Raw genomic sequence first — 6000 nt, 5'->3', positions numbered from 1 at the left:
GACTCTCGAGTATGACGGTGTTTGTGCAGGTGCCGTAGGGTTGCCGTCGGGGTGCGCTTCGCTTCCCTCGGATCAAGAAGGAGATCTTCGTACGAGGAAGGATCCGACAGCGACGGAAAAACGCATCGCGGTCTCCTCCGCTGGAACGAGGAGGTCCGCGAGGCCGAGCGCCGGACGCCGCCGGGCCGCCTCTTCGTCCGTTGTTTTTCTGTTCTCGAAAGCGTGCTCGGCAACGTAGTAAAAACGGGGTACGGGTTTCGACTTGTGACTCGGCCGATCGGTTCACGAATATTACTAAACGCACGTTCCATCTGCCGGGGTCTTTTCCAGAGTTTCGGCGGAGACGGACGGCGAGTTCCTGGGAAGTCGCTCGAGCACGAAACGATATCTCTTCAGCTTCCTGTTTTCTCTGTTTACGGAGCTAAAAACAGTCCCCGGCCCTGAGAATCCCGACGGTCTGGTCGCGGGCTTTGCGATTCACGTGCATTTCCATACATGGCAAAGGAACGTCCGCTCCCCCCCCCGCCCCCTTCACACGTAACATGTGGCGCCGAGTGCTGCAGAGCTTCGCGAACACTCCGTATGTCGCCGCTGTCCTTCGGGTCACGGGACACTTGCGCGCGTCTTCCGCTGGACGCGTCGCTGCCAGGACGGCGGGCCTTAACACATTGCCTCCTCTCTCGCTCCCATCGGGGACCAGTTTCACAACCCTGCTGCGTCCTGCACTTATTTGCCTCATATCCGTATTACGGGGGGGGCGGCGGCACAGCGGGTTTGACCAGGTCCTGCTCTCCCGCGGGTCTGGGGTTCGAGTCCCGCTCGGGGTGCCTTGCGCCGGACTTGCGTCCCATCCTGGGTGCGTCCCCTCCCCCTCCGGCCCTACGCCCCGCCTTGCCGGGTTGGGCTCCGGCTCCCCGCGACCCCAAATGGGACAAGCGGTTTCAGACTGCGCGTCTGTGTGCGTATCCGTACTACGCTCAGAAAATGTGTAATTTCACACTTGATCGGTTTCCGCGGCGGGAACGTACAGCCACAGTTAAGCACTTTTCCGGGGTGAAGTGGCAGCGCCCTCCTCGAACACTCGGTCGCTGGGCCTTAACCGCTACGCCGCATGCGGCTGCGTGAGTGTACAAGGGACGCGGTCCTACATCTCCAGTCCTGCGCTGCACCTAAGGGGACGTCTGGACCACGGTGTTCTTTACGGTCGCTTTCAGGACCTGCGTTACCCTTGTGTCACAGTTTATCAGTACAGAGAATGTGAATGTGATGCTCTACACGGTAAAAGTGACTGGTTTTCATACAACGAAAACTTTATCGCTGCGATCATCTGAAAAGAATGATGTGAATACTTGCGGTCCTTCGCTCAGCCGTGGAGAAGCCTCTTTCTACCTATGCGCTCGTTCTTTAACGGATGATCTCGCCTTGAAAAGGTCCACAATCCACCCCCCTCTGCCACTCACTCGAACCGCTTTAAATGCCAAGTTTTGTTTACAGCTTCTGCCACGTCGTTCCGAGTCGCGCTTTGTTCGGGAAACTGCCTCTTCTGCCTCCGTGGAGCACGACCGCAAATGCAGGCGTCGCAATGACCGCGATCGGAGGAGTCGTGGTAACGAGTTACATTTACCCCGTTACATGTGCTCGGTCGCTCGCATTTCAGGAGAAGCTCTATTTTCCCCAGATGGTTTGACATTGACACTTTTTGCTTTCGCTCAAGTACATTTGAAAAAACGCAAGTTTAAATGTATTGAATGGGTCGAGACCCTTAGGGTTAGGGTTAGGGTTCGGATAAACCCGAACCCAAAGTGTTTTCATATTGTCACATTTGAATTTTGTCAGCCTTGCGCAGCTGTTACGTTATGAGTTGCGCTGAGCTGCAATTTTTTTATTAATATAAGCACACAAACTATGCTAAGAGGAACGGCACTGCTATTCCTAATATGTTCCTGCCCAGTAATACTAAAGTAAATGTTTGAGGAAAAAGGAACATTTTTATTTATACGCACAATTTATCGTTGGTCTGCAGTATTTTAATTTGCTTATAATTGTCAGGGGAGAGTTGTGAATGAATTTCTAATTCATCTGGTGCATGAACTCCACATCCACTGTAAAAAGTTGTTGCCCTTTTCCTGAATAGAGCCACTGCCTTACAGTGAAAGGTCACAAGTTCAAATCTCTTCTCCTGTTGGAGAACCAGTGATCGTGGTACTTATCCTGAATTGCTCAGTAAGAATTAAGGTAAGTTGCTTTGGCCAAAGGTGTCAGTTTAATAATAATAATAATAATAACACCACACACAGTGTCTGAACCACTTGTCCCATTCGGGGTCACGGGGAGCCAGAGCCTAACCCGGCAACACAGGGCATAAGGCCGGAGGGGGAGGGGACGCACCCAGGACGGGACGCCAGTCCGTCACAAGGCACTCCAAGCGGGATTTGAACCCCAGACCCACTGGAGAGCAGGACCCGGTCAAACCCACTGCGCCAACGCGATAATAATAATAATAATAATAATAATAATAATAATAATAATAGCAGCTGGCAGACTGTGGTCTTTTGTTTGCTTTCTATTTATTTGCTCAGTCTAATCGACAGTATCTGATTGGGTTTTTCGGTGGTTACTTTTACCTGAGTATTGTTTTTCGTTGCTTTTCCTCCTACCCACCGCTGGCTCTGATCCCTCGAAGGTCGGCTGCTCCAAGGTGACGCGTTATTGTAAAAACAACATAAAGGGGGATCTGGATTATACAAGCGAATCTGTGTGGCAAAAGACTAAGACTTGCCCCTCTGAATTATCATATTTATTTGTAAATGTGTGTTGTAAACATAGCCATAGGTGGTACAAAATAGCAAAAACAATGTTTGCAAAGTTCCCAGAATGTCCCCATTAGTGTGCTCAGATAAGCCCTTGAGTCATATTCAATTATGCCATTGCCAGCGAGAAGGAAAAGAGGGGTGGGGATTGTGCAAATGAGCATTTGAGAATTTATCTTTTACATAATGTGCAGCAGAGCCCCGTGCTTTCCCAGCATGCAGTGCAGCTCAGCAAAAGGAACTTGTTCAATTGTCACATCCAGTAAACTGTGAACCGTGGGCCTGCGAAGGTGACGCTGTTCTGGGGAGCGACTGGTAAATATTGGATTGCAAGAGCTTTCAGAAACGCCGCCGCCGCCGTCACTCCCACCGCGATTCGCCGGGCGAGGCCCCCGGCCGTTGCTCGGCTCGCGTGCGCGTCGAGGCCTCGTGAGCGACGGCAAGTTGTTGCCCTGGGCGTGGACGTTTTCGCAGCCGTTTGTGCGGCCGCTTCCTGGACGGTACCTGGAGTTCATTTCCGCTACTTTATCAGCGTCCCGTTGACGGCGCTCGGGACTAAACTCGCCGCTGCTCCGGGACACATTTACATCACACGGTGACTTGATGTCGCTGTCAACGCATCTAAGTTCCAGAGCAAGATAAGTGCTTCTATTATTTCAGCATTTTAGGCTGCAATTGTTCTGTCCAAACCCACTGGCGCTTGTGAGCACTGGAGGGTAAAGCGCTCTCTCTGCGGTCCAACAGCAGCATCCCGGCTGGCGCCTGAAGCAACTTCAAGGTATGAATTCAAGGTTTTCGACAGTAACCACAGAAAAAGAATATGTAGGGTACTTGAGTACGGGGTCATTGCGAGGGCATACTGGTTCCCGCACTGATGGAGATTAAGGAAGTGTACTTTACCACTTGTACCCTGTTGAAGTCAGTCCTATCCACTGAGGGGGTGGGGTCGGGGGAAGAGCCCCTAAGGAAGAGACCCAGGAGGGAAGCACTATTAACCAAACCAACGGTGAAATTGGGGGTCACAGATGGCTTCCTCCGAAAGGAGGTTAAGAGCCGCAGTAAAGAGAGGCTCCGCCTCCCTCCTTTCTGTAAGAGCACTTTTACGAGCACATTTACCGTACGCTGTATTTCACTCCCGTACAGTAACACAACGAAACGCAAAGCCCATTTTACGGCAGATGAGATGTCGCTGCTTAATTTTGTGTCTTGATTCATGCCGAACGCCGGTGCGAGGCGTCTCGGAGTGTGGCCCGACATTGAGGGTCACGGTACGAGTGAGTTAAATTAGTGTACAATGCGGTATACTAGGGTCCGGGGTGAGCTAAATTAGTGTACCTCATGCCACGGTTGCTGCCAAAGCTGCCGTCTTTTCCCATAATGCAATTGTCCTTGGCATGCGCTCCCGCTCTCAGGTTATTCGTCTGCGAAGCGTCACTGTTTCCTGCCTCCAGACCAGTGAGCAGCGGAGACGATTGGCCAGTCGACTTGCGGTATTTACCGCCGTCCGGCCGAGACACCGTCCGTCATACCACCGTGGGGTCGGAGGCACTCAATCCTTTCTCTTTTTTCCCCCTTTTCCATGATCTGACTATTTACTCCCCCCCACCGCCGGCCGGTCGGCACAAGACAACAATACCATCGCTGTTGAATAAACATGAATGAACACCAAGGCTGCTGCTGTTAACAAAAATTATCCATGTTTATGTAATAAAATACTATTGAAAGGTTAAAGGTCTGTCATCTATTACAATTACATTTACCCGCCCCTTTTTACCACACTCCATGGGGATGATGGCAGGAGTTTGGCACATGAAGCAGCTTTGCAGGTAGGAGAACGCGCATTTCCACTAACAGCGGGTGACGCACTGCTTAGCGCTGTTAACTTGACACCTGAAGGTCCTGGGTTCAACTCCTGCTCTACTGTAATACCATCTATCGAGGTACTTACCCTGAACTGGTGCAGTAAAATGACCCAACTGTGTGTCTGGGTCAATCACTGCAAGTCACTTCGTTTACAAACCCAACATCGTAAATGTCTGTTGCAAAAGAGTCAGATAACTAAAAATTGATAACACTGGACATCTGAAAGCCTTGATTTCTCTAATACTATAGTAACTGTGTTTACCATAGTACATTGAGTCATTTAGCTGATGCTTTTCTCCAAACAACTTACAATGTTAAGCTACTTATAGTTATTTACCCATCTATACAGCTGGCTAATTTTACTCAAGCAATTTAAGGTAAGTACCTTGCTCAGGGGTACTACAGCTGGAGGTGGGGTTCAAACCCATGACCTTTGGGTCTAAAGGCAGCACTTCTAAACATTATGCTTCCACTGTCCCACAGTGCATACCTTCTTAATGATCCATTTCGGCACATGAACGCTGTTCTTCTCGCAAACACAGATATGCTACGGTACAGGCTATAGACCGAGGTGGAAAGGCGAGCGAAAAAAATGCAAATGAGTCGAGACGAGAGCAGCGGCGTGGTTTGTAAGGGCGGACGGCGATGCGAGCGCACCGTTCGGCTACGTTTTCCCTCCGCCCGAGTGGAATTAATGAGCTTGGCTGCGGTTGTAAGGCTCGTTTCAAAGGCACCGTTTACTCAGGACGACTGTTCCATGCACACATTGGCGCTCCGTCCCAGCATGCTTTGCGGCAGGATAGCCACCGTTGTCCTTCCACAAATGTGCCGCGCCGGATTTCGTCCGCTAATGCCCTTACCCAAAGCGCTGACCCGCACCGCACCGGCGACCCAGGCGAGGCGCTTTTTCTACCAAGGGCAGCGAGAAGCGCCAAACGGAACGCAGTCGGGCCCCCGGTTCGACTCTTAATTTATTCTTTTGTTCCATTTCTGGCTCTCTTGCTCGGAGAAGTTTGCGAAACCCCCGCAGGACTGTCTGTTCCTCGCACCGCGGCTTGGAAGCCCCACAGACGCGTACCAGTTCCAGTTTGGAAGCCGCCGGTTCCTCGAGCTCCTGCTGAAACGCTTTGACTTGATTCGCTTAGCAGATGGACCTTTAAGGGCAGCGCTCACCTTCCCGAGCTGCAGCGTCCGGCTCCCGTCCGCAGAGCTGGGCTTCTGGGGGAACGGTTGACTCCAAGCGCCTTGCCGGAGGACATAACATCTCCTCGTGCGATTCACCGCGGTACACACACAGAGAGAGAGAGAGAGAGAGTTCCAGACAGAG

The sequence above is a fragment of the Scleropages formosus genome, chromosome 4 (genome assembly GCF_900964775.1).
Source record: "Scleropages formosus chromosome 4, fSclFor1.1, whole genome shotgun sequence".
In the NCBI taxonomy this organism is placed as follows: Eukaryota; Metazoa; Chordata; class Actinopteri; order Osteoglossiformes; family Osteoglossidae; genus Scleropages; species Scleropages formosus.
Note: the sequence above shows the minus strand (reverse complement) of the source record.